At 58.2% G+C, this 15,518-nt stretch overlaps 1 protein-coding gene across 2 annotated transcripts in view; it reads left to right on the top strand.

Moving 5' to 3' along the window:
- The window catches only part of LOC112224427 (ephrin type-A receptor 3-like), a 181,728-nt gene that overhangs the window by 158,661 nt on the left and 7,549 nt on the right, over positions 1–15,518 (top strand). The window lies entirely within an intron of this gene.

Below are 15,518 nucleotides of genomic sequence, written 5' to 3'. Positions count from 1 at the left end.
TGAGGGAGGCTGGAGCTGGAACAGGGGAGAGAGGGAGGGAGGCTGGAGCTGGAACAGAGGAGAGAGGGAGGAGGCTGGAGCTGGAACAGGGGAGAGAGTGAGGGAGGCTGGAGCTGTAACAGGGGAGAGAGGGAGGGAGGCTGGAGCTAGAACAGGGGAGAGAGGGAGGGAGGCTGCAGCTGGAACAGGGGAGAGAGGGAGGGAGGCTGGAGCTGTAACAGGGGAGAGAGGGGAGGCTGGAGCTGTAACAGGGGAGAGAGGGAGGAGGCTGCAGCTGGAACAGGGGAGAGAAGGAGGGAGGCTGGAGCTGGAACAGGGGAGAGAGGGAGGGAGGCTGCAGCTGGAACAGGGGAGAGAGGGAGGGAGGCTGGAGCTGTAACAGGGGAGAGAGCGAGGAGGCTGGAGCTGTAACAGGGGAGAGAGGGAGGGAGGCTGGAGCTGTAACAGGGGAGAGAGGGAGGGAGGCTGGAGCTGTAACAGGGGAGAGAGGTAGGGAGACTGGAGCTGGAACAGGGGAGAGGGGGAGGCTGGAGCTGTAACAGGGGAGAGAGGGAGGGAGGCTGCAGCTGGAACAGGGGAGAGAGGGAGGGAGGCTGGAGCTGGAACAGGGGAGAGAGGGAGGGAGGCTGGAGCTGTAACAGGGGATAGGGAGGCAGGCTGGAGCTGGAAAAGGGGAGAGGGAGGGAGGCTGGAGCTGTAACAGGGGAGAGAGAGGGGCTGGAGCTGTAACAGGGGAGAGAGTGAGGGAGGCTGGAGCTGGAACAGGGGAGAGAGGGAGGAGGCTGCAGCTGGAACAGGGGAGAGAGGGAGGGAGGCTGGAGCTGGAACAGGGGAGAGAGGGAGGGAGGCTGCAGCTGGAACAGGGGAGAGAGGGAGGGAGGCTGGAGCTGTAACAGGGGAGAGAGCGAGGGAGTCTGGAGCTGTAACAGGGGAGAGGGAGGGAGGCTGGAGCTGTAACAGGGGAGAGGGAGGGAGGCTGGAGCTGTAACAGGGGAGAGGGAGGGAGGCTGGAGCTGTAACAGGGGATAGGGAGGGAGGCTGGAGCTGGAAAAGGGGAGAGGGAGGGAGGCTGGAGCTGTAACAGTGGAGAGCGAGGGAGGCTGGAGCTGTAACAGGGGAGAGGGAGGGAGGCTGGAGCTGTAACAGGGGAGAGCGAGGAGGCTGGAGCTGTAACAGGGGAGAGAGTGAGGGAGGCTGGAGCTGGAACAGGGGAGAGAGGGAGGGAGGCTGGAGCTGGAACAGAGGAGAGAGGGAGGAGGCTGGAGCTGGAACAGGGAGAGAGTGAGGGAGGCTGGAGCTGTAACATGGGAGAGAGGGAGGAGGCTGGAGCTGTAACAGGGGAGAGAGTGAGGGAGGCTGGAGCTGGAACAGGGGAGAGAGGGAGGGAGGCTGGAGCTGTAACAGAGGAGAGAGGGAGGGAGGCTGGAGCTAGAACAGTGGAGAGAGGGAGGAGGCTGGAGCTATAACAGGGGAGAGAGGGAGAGAGGCTGGAGCTGTAACAAGTGAGAGAGGGAGGGAGGCTGGAGCTGGAACAGGGGAGAGAGGGAGGGAGGCTGCAGCTGGAACAGGGGAGAGAGGGAGGGAGGCTGGAGCTGTAACAGGGGAGAGAGGGGGAAGCTGGAGCTGTAACAGGGGAGAGAGGAGGGAGGCTGGAGCTGGAACAGGGGAGAGGGGGAGGCTGGAGCTGTAACAGGGGAGAGGGAGGGAGGCTGCAGCTGGAACAGGGGAGAGAGGGAGGGAGGCTGGAGCTGGAACAGGGGAGAGAGGGAGGGAGGCTGGAGCTGTAACAGGGGATAGGGAGGCAGGCTGGAGCTGGAAAAGGGGAGGGAGGGAGGAGGCTGGAGCTGTAACAGGGGAGAGAGGGAGGAGGCTGGAGCTGTAACAGGGGAGAGAGTGAGGGAGGCTGGAGCTGGAACAGGGGAGAGAGGGAGGGAGGCTGCAGCTGGAACAGGGGAGAGAGGGAGGAGGCTGGAGCTGTAACAGGGGAGAGAGGGAGGGAGGCTGGAGCTGTAACAGGGGAGAGAGGGAGGCAGGCTGGAGCTGTAACAGGGGAGAGAGGGAGGGAGACTGGAGCTGGAACAGGGGAGAGGGAGGGAGGCTGGAGCTGTAACAGGGGATAGGGAGGGAGGCTGGAGCTGGAAAAGGGGAGAGGGAGGGAGGCTGGAGCTGTAACAGGGGAGAGCGAGGGAGGCTGGAGCTGTAACAGGGGAGAGAGTGAGGGAGGCTGGAGCTGGAACAGGGGAGAGAGGGAGGGAGGCTGGAGCTGGAACAGAGGAGAGAGGGAGGAGGCTGGAGCTGGAACAGGGGAGAGAGTGAGGGAGGCTGGAGCTGTAACAGGAGAGAGGGAGGGAGGCTGGAGCTAGAACAGGGAGAGAGGGAGGGAGGCTGCAGCTGGAACAGGGGAGAGAGGGAGGGAGGCTGGAGCTGTAACAGGGGAGAGAGGGGAGGCTGGAGCTGTAACAGGGGAGAGGGAGGAGGCTGCAGCTGGAACAGGGGAGAGAAGGAGGGAGGCTGGAGCTGGAACAGGGGAGAGAGGGAGGGAGGCTGCAGCTGGAACAGGGGAGAGAGGGAGGGAGGCTGGAGCTGTAACAGGGGAGAGAGCGAGGAGGCTGGAGCTGTAACAGGGGAGAGAGGGAGGAGGCTGGAGCTGTAACAGGGGAGAGAGGGAGGGAGGCTGGAGCTGTAACAGGGGAGAGAGGTAGGGAGACTGGAGCTGGAACAGGGGAGAGGGGGAGGCTGGAGCTGTAACAGGGGAGAGAGGGAGGGAGGCTGCAGCTGGAACAGGGGAGAGAGGGAGGGAGGCTGGAGCTGGAACAGGGGAGAGAGGGAGGGAGGCTGGAGCTGTAACAGGGGATAGGGAGGCAGGCTGGAGCTGGAAAAGGGGAGAGGGAGGGAGGCTGGAGCTGTAACAGGGGAGAGAGGGGGCTGGAGCTGTAACAGGGAGAGAGTGAGGGAGGCTGGAGCTGGAACAGGGGAGAGAGGGAGGAGGCTGCAGCTGGAACAGGGGAGAGAGGGAGGGAGGCTGGAGCTGGAACAGGGGAGAGAGGGAGGGAGGCTGCAGCTGGAACAGGGGAGAGAGGGAGGGAGGCTGGAGCTGTAACAGGGAGAGAGCGAGGGAGTCTGGAGCTGTAACAGGGGAGAGAGGGAGGGAGGCTGGAGCTGTAACAGGGGAGAGGGAGGGAGGCTGGAGCTGTAACAGGGGAGAGAGGGAGGGAGGCTGGAGCTGTAACAGGGGATAGGGAGGAGGCTGGAGCTGGAAAAGGGGAGAGGGAGGGAGGCTGGAGCTGTAACAGTGGAGAGCGAGGAGGCTGGAGCTGTAACAGGGGAGAGAGGGAGGCAGGCTGGAGCTGTAACAGGGGAGAGAGGGAGGGAGACTGGAGCTGGAACAGGGGAGAGGGAGGGAGGCTGGAGCTGTAACAGGGGATAGGGAGGGAGGCTGGAGCTGGAAAAGGGGAGAGGGAGGGAGGCTGGAGCTGTAACAGGGGAGAGCGAGGAGGCTGGAGCTGTAACAGGGGAGAGAGTGAGGGAGGCTGGAGCTGGAACAGGGGAGAGAGGGAGGGAGGCTGGAGCTGGAACAGAGGAGAGAGGGAGGGAGGCTGGAGCTGGAACAGGGGAGAGAGTGAGGGAGGCTGGAGCTGTAACATGGGAGAGAGGGAGGGAGGCTGGAGCTGTAACAGGGGAGAGAGTGAGGGAGGCTGGAGCTGGAACAGGGGAGAGAGGGAGGGAGGCTGGAGCTGTAACAGAGGAGAGAGGGAGGGAGGCTGGAGCTAGAACAGTGGAGAGAGGAGGGAGGCTGGAGCTATAACAGGGGAGAGAGGGAGAGAGGCTGGAGCTGTAACAAGTGAGAGAGGGAGGAGGCTGGAGCTGGAACAGGGGAGAGGGAGGGAGGCTGCAGCTGGAACAGGGGAGAGAGGGAGGGAGGCTGGAGCTGTAACAGGGGAGAGAGGGGGAAGCTGGAGCTGTAACAGGGGAGAGGGGAGGAGGCTGCAGCTGGAACAGGGGAGAGAGGGAGGGAGGCTGGAGCTGGAACAGGGAGAGAGGGAGGAGGCTGCAGCTGGAACAGGGGAGAGAGGAGGGAGGCTGGAGCTGTAACAGGGGAGAGAGCGAGGGAGTCTGGAGCTGTAACAGGGGAGAGAGGGAGGGAGGCTGGAGCTGTAACAGGGGAGAGAGGGAGGGAGGCTGGAGCTGTAACAGGGGAGAGAGGGAGGGAGGCTGGAGCTGTAACAGGGAGAGAGTGAGGGAGGCTGGAGCTGGAACAGGGGAGAGAGGGAGGGAGGCTGCAGCTGGAACAGGGGAGAGAGGGAGGGAGGCTGGAGCTGTAACAGGGGAGAGAGGGAGGGAGGCTGGAGCTGTAACAGGGGAGAGAGGGAGGCAGGCTGGAGCTGTAACAGGGAGAGGGGAGGGAGACTGGAGCTGGAACAGGGGAGAGGGAGGGAGGCTGGAGCTGTAACAGGGGATAGGGAGGGAGGCTGGAGCTGGAAAAGGGGAGAGGGAGGAGGCTGGAGCTGTAACAGGGGAGAGCGAGGGAGGCTGGAGCTGTAACAGGGGAGAGAGTGAGGGAGGCTGGAGCTGGAACAGGGGAGAGGGAGGGAGGCTGGAGCTGGAACAGAGGAGAGAGGGAGGAGGCTGGAGCTGGAACAGGGGAGAGAGTGAGGGAGGCTGGAGCTGTAACAGGGGAGAGGGAGGAGGCTGGAGCTAGAACAGGGGAGAGAGGGAGGGAGGCTGCAGCTGGAACAGGGGAGAGAGGGAGGGAGGCTGGAGCTGTAACAGGGGAGAGAGGGGGAGGCTGGAGCTGTAACAGGGGAGAGAGGGAGGGAGGCTGCAGCTGGAACAGGGGAGAGAGGGAGGGAGGCTGGAGCTGGAACAGAGGAGAGAGGGAGGGAGGCTGGAGCTGGAACAGGGGAGAGAGTGAGGGAGGCTGGAGCTGGAACAGGGGAGAGAGGGAGGAGGCTGGAGCTGGAACAGAGGAGAGAGGGAGGGAGGCTGGAGCTGGAACAGGGGAGAGAGTGAGGGAGGCTGGAGCTGTAACAGGGGAGAGAGGGAGGGAGGCTGGAGCTAGAACAGGGGAGAGAGGGAGGAGGCTGCAGCTGGAACAGGGGAGAGAGGGAGGGAGGCTGGAGCTGTAACAGGGGAGAGAGGGGAGGCTGGAGCTGTAACAGGGGAGAGAGGAGGGAGGCTGCAGCTGGAACAGGGGAGAGAAGGAGGAGGCTGGAGCTGGAACAGGGGAGAGAGGGAGGGAGGCTGCAGCTGGAACAGGGGAGAGAGGGAGGGAGGCTGGAGCTGTAACAGGGGAGAGAGCGAGGGAGGCTGGAGCTGTAACAGGGGAGAGAGGGAGGGAGGCTGGAGCTGTAACAGGGGAGAGAGGAGGAGGCTGGAGCTGTAACAGGGGAGAGAGGTAGGGAGACTGGAGCTGGAACAGGGGAGAGGGGGAGGCTGGAGCTGTAACAGGGGAGAGAGGGAGGGAGGCTGCAGCTGGAACAGGGGAGAGAGGGAGGGAGGCTGCAGCTGGAACAGGGGAGAGAAGGAGGGAGGCTGGAGCTGGAACAGGGGAGAGAGGGAGGGAGGCTGCAGCTGGAACAGGGGAGAGAGGGAGGGAGGCTGGAGCTGTAACAGGGGAGAGAGCGAGGAGGCTGGAGCTGTAACAGGGGAGAGAGGGAGGGAGGCTGGAGCTGTAACAGGGGAGAGAGGGAGGGAGGCTGGAGCTGTAACAGGGGAGAGGTAGGGAGACTGGAGCTGGAACAGGGGAGAGGGGGAGGCTGGAGCTGTAACAGGGGAGAGAGGGAGGGAGGCTGCAGCTGGAACAGGGGAGAGAGGGAGGGAGGCTGGAGCTGGAACAGGGAGAGAGGGAGGGAGGCTGGAGCTGTAACAGGGGATAGGGAGGCAGGCTGGAGCTGGAAAAGGGGAGAGGGAGGAGGCTGGAGCTGTAACAGGGGAGAGAGAGGGGCTGGAGCTGTAACAGGGGAGAGAGTGAGGGAGGCTGGAGCTGGAACAGGGGAGAGAGGGAGGGAGGCTGCAGCTGGAACAGGGGAGAGAGGGAGGGAGGCTGGAGCTGGAACAGGGGAGAGGGAGGGAGGCTGCAGCTGGAACAGGGGAGAGAGGAGGGAGGCTGGAGCTGTAACAGGGGAGAGAGCGAGGAGTCTGGAGCTGTAACAGGGGAGAGAGGGAGGAGGCTGGAGCTGTAACAGGGGAGAGAGGGAGGAGGCTGGAGCTGTAACAGGGGAGAGAGGGAGGAGGCTGGAGCTGTAATAGGGGATAGGGAGGGAGGCTGGAGCTGGAAAAGGGAGAGGGAGGGAGGCTGGAGCTGTAACAGTGGAGAGCGAGGGAGGCTGGAGCTGTAACAGGGGAGAGAGTGAGGGAGTCTGGAGCTGTAACAGGGGAGAGAGGGAGGGAGGCTGGAGCTGTAACAGGGGAGAGAGCGAGGAGTCTGGAGCTGTAACAGGGGAGAGAGGGAGGGAGGCTGGAGCTGTAACAGGGGAGAGAGGAGGAGGCTGGAGCTGTAACAGGGGAGAGAGGGAGGGAGGCTGGAGCTGTAACAGGGGAGAGAGGAGGGAGGCTGGAGCTGTAACAGGGAGAGAGGAGGAGGCTGGAGCTGTAACAGGGGATAGAGGGAGGGAGGCTGGAGCTGGAAAAGGGGAGAGGGAGGGAGGCTGGAGCTGTAACAGGGGAGAGCGAGGGAGGCTGGAGCTGTAACAGGGGAGAGAGTGAGGGAGGCTGGAGCTGGAACAGGGGAGAGAGGGAGGGAGGCTGGAGCTGGAACAGAGGAGAGAGGGAGGGAGGCTGGAGCTGGAACAGGGGAGAGAGTGAGGGAGGCTGAGCTGTAACATGGGAGAGAGGGAGGGAGGCTGGAGCTGTAACAGGGGAGAGAGTGAGGAGGCTGGAGCTGGAACAGGGGAGAGAGGGAGGGAGGCTGGAGCTGTAACAGAGGAGAGAGGGAGGAGGCTGGAGCTAGAACAGGGGAGAGAGGAGGGAGGCTGGAGCTATAACAGGGGAGAGAGGGAGAGAGGCTGGAGCTGTAACAGGGGAGAGAGGGAGGGAGGCTGGAGCTGGAACAGGGGAGAGAGGGAGGGAGGCTGCAGCTGGAACAGGGGAGAGAGGGAGGGAGGCTGGAGCTGTAACAGGGGAGAGAGGGGGAAGCTGGAGCTGTAACAGGGGAGAGAGGGAGGGAGGCTGCAGCTGGAACAGGGGAGAGAGGGAGGGAGGCTGGAGCTGGAACAGGGGAGAGAGGGAGGGAGGCTGCAGCTGGAACAGGGGAGAGAGGGAGGGAGGCTGGAGCTGTAACAGGGGAGAGAGCGAGGAGTCTGGAGCTGTAACAGGGGAGAGAGGGAGGGAGGCTGGAGCTGTAACAGGGGAGAGAGGGAGGGAGGCTGGAGCTGTAACAGGGGAGAGAGGGAGGAGGCTGGAGCTGTAACAGGAGAGAGTGAGGGAGGCTGGAGCTGGAACAGGGGAGAGAGGGAGGGAGGCTGCAGCTGGAACAGGGGAGAGAGGGAGGGAGGCTGGAGCTGTAACAGGGGAGAGAGGGAGGGAGGCTGGAGCTGTAACAGGGGAGAGAGGGAGGCAGGCTGGAGCTGTAACAGGGGAGAGAGGGAGGAGACTGGAGCTGGAACAGGGAGAGGGAGGGAGGCTGGAGCTGTAACAGGGGATAGGGAGGGAGGCTGGAGCTGGAAAAGGGGAGAGGGAGGGAGGCTGGAGCTGTAACAGGGGAGAGCGAGGGAGGCTGGAGCTGTAACAGGGGAGAGAGTGAGGGAGGCTGGAGCTGGAACAGGGGAGAGAGGGAGGGAGGCTGGAGCTGGAACAGAGGAGGCTGGAGAGAGAGGAGGGAGGCTGGAGCTGGAACAGGGGAGAGAGTGAGGGAGGCTGGAGCTGTAACAGGGGAGAGAGGGAGGGAGGCTGGAGCTAGAACAGGGGAGAGAGGGAGGGAGGCTGCAGCTGGAACAGGGGAGAGAGGGAGGGAGGCTGGAGCTGTAACAGGGGAGAGAGGGGAGGCTGGAGCTGTAACAGGGGAGAGAGGGAGGGAGGCTGCAGCTGGAACAGGGGAGAGAGGGAGGGAGGCTGGAGCTGGAACAGGGGAGAGAGGGAGGGAGGCTGCAGCTGGAACAGGGGAGAGAGGGAGGGAGGCTGGAGCTGGAACAGGGGAGAGAGGGAGGGAGGCTGCAGCTGGAACAGGGGAGAGAGGGAGGGAGGCTGGAGCTGTAACAGGGGAGAGAGCGAGGGAGGCTGGAGCTGTAACAGGGGAGAGAGGGAGGGAGGCTGGAGCTGTAACAGGGGAGAGAGGGAGGGAGGCTGGAGCTGTAACAGGGGAGAGAGGTAGGGAGACTGGAGCTGGAACAGGGGAGAGGGGGGAGGCTGGAGCTGTAACAGGGGAGAGAGGGAGGGAGGCTGCAGCTGGAACAGGGGAGAGAGGGAGGGAGGCTGGAGCTGGAACAGGGGAGAGAGGGAGGGAGGCTGGAGCTGTAACAGGGGATAGGGAGGCAGGCTGGAGCTGGAAAAGGGGAGAGGGAGGGAGGCTGGAGCTGTAACAGGGGAGAGAGGGGGGGCTGGAGCTGTAACAGGGGAGAGAGTGAGGGAGGCTGGAGCTGGAACAGGGGAGAGAGGGAGGGAGGCTGCAGCTGGAACAGGGGAGAGAGGGAGGGAGGCTGGAGCTGGAACAGGGGAGAGAGGGAGGGAGGCTGCAGCTGGAACAGGGGAGAGAGGGAGGGAGGCTGGAGCTGTAACAGGGGAGAGAGCGAGGAGTCTGGAGCTGTAACAGGGGAGAGAGGAGGGAGGCTGGAGCTGTAACAGGGGAGAGAGGGAGGGAGGCTGGAGCTGTAACAGGGGAGAGAGGGAGGGAGGCTGGAGCTGTAACAGGGGAGAGAGTGAGGGAGGCTGGAGCTGGAACAGGGGAGAGAGGAGGGAGGCTGCAGCTGGAACAGGGGAGAGAGGGAGGAGGCTGGAGCTGTAACAGGGGAGAGGGAGGAGGCTGGAGCTGTAACAGGGGAGAGAGGGAGGCAGGCTGGAGCTGTAACAGGGGAGAGAGGGAGGGAGACTGGAGCTGGAACAGGGGAGAGGGAGGGAGGCTGGAGCTGTAACAGGGGATAGGGAGGGAGGCTGGAGCTGGAAAAGGGGAGAGGGAGGGAGGCTGGAGCTGTAACAGGGGAGAGCGAGGGAGGCTGGAGCTGTAACAGGGGAGAGAGTGAGGGAGGCTGGAGCTGGAACAGGGGAGAGAGGGAGGGAGGCTGGAGCTGGAACAGAGGAGAGAGGGAGGGAGGCTGGAGCTGGAACAGGGGAGAGAGTGAGGGAGGCTGGAGCTGTAACAGGGGAGAGAGGGAGGGAGGCTGGAGCTAGAACAGGGAGAGAGGGAGGAGGCTGCAGCTGGAACAGGGGAGAGAGGGAGGGAGGCTGGAGCTGTAACAGGGGAGAGAGGGGGAGGCTGGAGCTGTAACAGGGGAGAGAGGGAGGGAGGCTGCAGCTGGAACAGGGGAGAGAGGGAGGAGGCTGGAGCTGGAACAGGGGAGAGAGGGAGGGAGGCTGCAGCTGGAACAGGGGAGAGAGGGAGGGAGGCTGGAGCTGTAACAGGGGAGAGAGCAAGGGAGGCTGGAGCTGTAACAGGGGAGAGAGGGAGGGAGGCTGGAGCTGTAACAGGGGAGAGAGGGAGGGAGGCTGGAGCTGTAACAGGGGAGAGAGGTAGGGAGACTGGAGCTGGAACAGGGGAGAGGGGGGAGGCTGGAGCTGTAACAGGGGAGAGAGGGAGGGAGGCTGCAGCTGGAACAGGGGAGAGAGGGAGGGAGGCTGGAGCTGGAACAGGGGAGAGAGGGAGGGAGGCTGGAGCTGTAACAGGGGATAGGGAGGCAGGCTGGAGCTGGAAAAGGGGAGAGGGAGGGAGGCTGGAGCTGTAACAGGGGAGAGAGAGGGGCTGGAGCTGTAACAGGGGAGAGAGTGAGGGAGGCTGGAGCTGGAACAGGGGAGAGAGGGAGGGAGGCTGGAGCTGGAACAGAGGAGAGAGGAGGGAGGCTGGAGCTGGAACAGGGGAGAGAGTGAGGGAGGCTGGAGCTGTAACATGGGAGAGAGGAGGGAGGCTGGAGCTGTAACAGGGGAGAGAGGGAGGAGGCTGGAGCTGGAACAGGGGAGAGAGGGAGGGAGGCTGGAGCTGTAACAGAGGAGAGAGGGAGGGAGGCTGGAGCTAGAACAGGGGAGAGAGGGAGGGAGGCTGGAGCTGGAACAGGGGAGAGAGGGAGGGAGGCTGCAGCTGGAACAGGGGAGAGAGGGAGGGAGGCTGGAGCTGGAACAGGGGAGAGAGGGAGGGAGGCTAGAGCTGGAACAGGGGAGAGAGGGAGGGAGGCTGGAGCTGTAACAGGGGAGAGAGGGAGGGAGGCTGGAGCTGTAACAGGGGAGAGAGGGAGCGAGGCTGGAGCTGTAACAGGGGAGAGGGAAGGAGGCTGGAGCTGTAACAGGGGAGAGGGAGGGAGGCTGGAGCTGGAAGAGGGGAGAGAGGGAGGAGGCTGGAGCTGTAACAGGGGAGAGGGAAGGAGGCTGGAGCTGTAACAGGGGAGAGAGGGAGGGAGGCTGGAGCTGTAACAGGGGAGAGAGAGGGAGGCTGGAGCTGGAACAGGGGAGAGAGGGAGGGAGGCTGGAGCTGTAACAGGGGAGAGAGGGAGGGAGGCTGGAGCTGGAACAGGGGAGAGAGGGAGGGAGGCTGGAGCTGGAACAGGGGAGAGAGGGAGGGAGGCTGGAGCTGGAACAGGGGAGAGGGAGGGAGGCTGGAGCTGGAACAGGGGAGAGGGAGGGAGGCTGGAGCTGGAACAGGGGAGAGGGAGGGAGGCTGGAGCTGGAACAGGGGAGAGAGGGAGGGAGGCTGGAGCTGTAACAGGGGAGAGAGGGAGGGAGGCTGGAGCTGGAACAGGGGAGAGAGGGAGGGAGGCTGGAGCTGGAACAGGGGAGAGAGGGAGGGAGGCTGGAGCTGGAACAGGGGAGAGGGAGGGAGGCTGGAGCTGGAACAGGGGAGAGGGAGGGAGGCTGGAGCTGGAACAGGGGAGAGGGAGGGAGGCTGGAGCTGGAACAGGGGAGAGGGAGGGAGGCACTGGGTTGGTGGATCAGACTGGTATTATCGAGACGTCGGCGCTCATAACGTTGACTAATGGTTTGTTAAGAAAGTGAAAATGGGTCCCTGGGAGTTTGCATGTAATTTTCCTGATTGGCTTTTAACACTGGGCTGAGCGCAGGGCGAGAGGGGTGGGAGGGGGAGAGACGGAGGACAAGGTAATTTATGAGAGTGTGTGTGTGTGTGTGTGTGTGTGCGTGTATGTGCCACTATACCAAAGGAGCAGCTGTGTTCGGCCTCACACACCTAATATGTCTCTGGGCTACCCTGACTAATGGAGATCCCATCCCCCACGGGCCCAGATCAAAGCCGTGGCTAGAGTACGATGTCTGGGGACCTGGGGTGAGAGTTTGAGTCTATGGGGTGAAAGGGAGAGAATCTTAGTGCAGGTGTACCTTAACAGGCCAAGGGCGAGTATCGAGAGGGCTTGAATACAGGGTGTCCGAGGCGAGTAGGAGAGAAGATTTGAGAAGAGCGGGGTTTGGGATTTGGGCTTGATGAGTATGAGCTTTGAGGGCTATAGACGGGGCCTGAGGCCTCATTTATCAACTGTGCTTACATTTCTTACAAAATTCTGGTGTACGTGGTGATTCTATGATTTGCGTGCTCAATAAATTATTGGGATTTATCAAACATGTTTTTTATTGATAAATCAGAGCCCTTCTGACCTCTACAAACTCTCCTGGAAAACAAAAAAGCCTTCATTTGCTGTAGAGGTGTGGCAGAATGTTTTCATCTTTTACAGTGATTTTTTCGAACATAAAAAGCATGTGCCATAGCAAGTGCCAAACACTGGCCACCATTCTGCATGTTTGACTGTCTATTTTAAACCATTTAAAGGGACATTTTACAGCCCACACTTCTATGCAAAAGACTTGGTTCATCATTTTGTTCATTTTGTTAGTCAATACATGATTGTGTTTCTGTCTCCTGTCTTGGAATAGGCTTAAATACGGTAGGCTACATTATCATGTAGCGCTCCTATCTTACAGCAATACTGCAGCCTAGGCCTACCCATACTGGAGAGGGCAGCCGTAGTCAACAGGCGGACAGCAGTCCGGATCTGGTCCCAGAACGGGGTTAATACTGACCGTGGGTCATTTGGGCTTTCAATTTATTCCGGTTGAGAGTTGTAATAGTAGAATACACAAGGTGCAATTTCGAAATTTGGCAGTGCATGGGCAGGCTTCCTCTTGTTATGCCATTCACTAAATAATCTTAGAGAACTATTTATAATCTGTCAGAAATGTCCAGTTGATCAAGTAGCCCATGTTATCAAGATAGGTAAAATAGGCTAAGCAGCTATCTGAATCTTGTAGTTATTTATCATGGCCAGATTATGTGCCCATTGGGGCCTCGACCCCCAGGGGGCCCCATTGATTTTGTTGACTCACTCTGGTATCATATGAACACACATAAGACATTGTAAAATGTGTAGGAAATTAGCTTTAAATCTACAAAATGTTCTCTCCACCCCATAGCAAAATGTGTAGAATTGCAGAAAATTTGCTTATTATTTGCACCATTTTCTTTCCGCCAACAAGAGGGGTGTGAACCGTTTAGGGTCGCATGTATCTATCCAGACCTATGCTACCTAGGAAATGTGTGTGACCGGACCTTCTCAAATAGTAGTTGAGTACCCCTCGTATAGGCTACCGCCGGTCTATTTATTTTTCAGCTTGTCTATTGGAAGAGCGATGGATAAAGAGTAGCCTAATATTTGTTGTGTAGTGGGAAATAACCAGTCATGTCAGAAAATCTGATTATGAGTTAGGTCCACATCATAGAAGTCAAAGAAACATAGGTTACATGCTGCTATTTCATTTCCTTACCAACGGCAAATGCATCAATTTTATCATTAGGTTACGTTTGAATGTTTTTATTAGCGTACCATTATTAGAATTCCCTTGGTGAAACGCCTCCATTTCCCCCCAAATAACAATATTTGCTTGTAATACAATTCTCCAACCACTAGAAGATGTGCGTAAGCAAGGTCTGAGATTTGTGTGGAGATACGCTCACTTTCCCGTCAAGTTCAAATTTGATAAATAACAACCTTTGCGGGAAAAGTGACTTGTGTGCGTATGCACCTTTGGTAAATGAGGCCCCTTGTTAAAGGGAAATGGGGAAGGGTAGGTGTTGAAAAAGGGATGAGCGAAGAGGGGAAAAGGGGAGAGGCAGATGGCCAGATGGAGAGAGGAATGGAGGAGAGGAGGGCTGGGGGGTAGACTCTGGGAGAAACCCTGTAGAGCCATTTCAGATCCCCTCACAGTGAGACCTGCATTCCTCTCCTCTCTTCTCCTCTCCTGTCCTCCACCAATCTGCCCAGATGTCAACCTCTCCCCCACTCCCCCGCCTCCCCATCCCCATATCCTTATCTCCTCCTCTTTTTCTCTCCCTCTCTCCCTCTGCTCCTCTTGAGAGCCTTAAAAACATGATACTACACAGCAGTGGTCTTTCAGAGGTCAGTGGAAAACAGACAAAGAGAGAAAACGGAAAGAAAAAGGAGGAGAGATAAAACGACAGGGACGGTAGAATTTAGCTTTGCTTTCTCACCTCCTTGCTTTTTTTCCATTATATGGAGAATTCTCTATTTTCTCAATCCTGCCGTAGGTAATATGATGCTTACACAGGGGTTTAAGATACCAACTCCTCTCCATGACAACTAGCATGTTCTTTTTGTCCCCCTCCTTGTCTCTCGTCCCTCGTTCTCTTCCTCTACCGCAGCAGAAAGTAAAGAATTAAACCACCACCAGAATCACACAGAGGGAAGATAAGGCCTATAGTTTACCTCTACACTGACACCATGACAGTTTTGGAGGCAGAGGACAGAACTTTACAGATCGATAGTCTCCTCATACGTGACTGATGGTTTAATCAGGGAGCTGTGTGTGTGTGTTTGTTTGCCTCGTTCCCTCCCTTCATGCCTCTCTCCTCTCTTATCTCTTCTGCCCGGTTGGCCCTCAGCTGTCAGACAGGCCTCTGATGATCAGGAAGAGATTCAATCACATACAGTCGCTTAGCTCTCCTTTTCCTTTGCCACTTCTTTCTCTATCCTCTTCCGCTTGTTCTAGCTCAAACTAGTTCTTGCTGTCCCCATGGTGAGCTGTCTGTCTGGTTGGCTGCTTAGTTGGGTCACTATGTTCCAGACAGACTGTCTCTCTTACTGCTTTGTTTACTTCCTTAAGTTAGCCTACTGAAATGAGTCATGGCAAAAAGATGTTCTAGAACCGTCTAGTAGCCTTACCTGTCCCATCACACACCGTCACAGAGCCAACACACACACCACCGCACGACCCACAACGCAAATTCACGTGCTGTGATGTAGATGTGTGTCATTATATATAATACACTCAGCCTTAGTGTGGACTTGACTTCCTGCTATTATGGTTTGTTTACACTACTATAAATGTATGTCTCTATGGGAATACCAAGCTGGTTTCCTGTCCTGTGTTGGCTTGTATTCCCTAGGCTGTTTGCCTGTGTGTGTGATCAGGTGATATGGTCCCAGTCGTTTGTTTTCTGACTCATTGGCTGATTTGACAGACACATGTACACGCACACATAAACACGGGCGCACACTCCCGAGTGACGCAGTGGTCTAAGGCACTGCATCTCAGTGCAAGAGGAGTCACTACAGTCCCTGGTTTGAATCCAGGCTGTATCACATCTTGCCGTGATTGGGAGTCCCATTGGGCGGCGCACAATTGGCCCAGCGTCATCTGGGTTTGGCCGGGATAGGCCGTCATTGTAAATAAGAATTTGTTCTTAACTGACTTGCCTAGTTAAAAAAAGAAATAACCATTCCGAATGGCTCTGACACAACACCCATCATTGTTGAGTATGAGTCAGGGTTGTTGTTGATGAGGCCTGAGTTGGTCTGACCTGCCCTGACCCTGCCTCATCGGGAGGTGGACTTGTTGATTTGGATGTTGATCGGATATGACTATAGCAACAGCTGCTGTGCCTGGTGTCCACTAAACAAAATACAAAACAACATAAGGTTATTGGCTCAGGAGATGTGGGGAATGTCTCCTGGTCTGGTTTTGGTTTAACAGACGTTTGTCTGTCTGTCTATCTGGCCGGCCGGCCAGAGTGAACATGGTCAGGGTTATGGACAGACTCACAGACAGTCCTCTCTGCCTGACTCTTCATCAACAGATTTGAATTTGACCAGTTTCTCTCAGCAGGAAAATAATCCTGCAGCAACAGGAGAAATTATTGTCAATGGAACAGCATGAATTGTGATTTGATTTAATTATGTTATTCAGTTTATAATCTGATTAAGGTTGCACTATTGAGAATTCTAGTAGTTTTAAGATAAAATATTAATGTAATCAAAAGAACATTGATGCTTGTTTTGTTATATAATCATATTGTTCAGAGATTTCACTTCTAAAACATAAATATAGAATCTACACTGTATGGTTTTCATTTGAATCCC

The sequence above is a fragment of the Oncorhynchus tshawytscha genome, linkage group LG03, assembly GCF_018296145.1.
Source record: "Oncorhynchus tshawytscha isolate Ot180627B linkage group LG03, Otsh_v2.0, whole genome shotgun sequence".
In the NCBI taxonomy this organism is placed as follows: Eukaryota; Metazoa; Chordata; class Actinopteri; order Salmoniformes; family Salmonidae; genus Oncorhynchus; species Oncorhynchus tshawytscha.
Note: the sequence above shows the minus strand (reverse complement) of the source record. Positions and strands in the feature narration are given on the sequence as shown.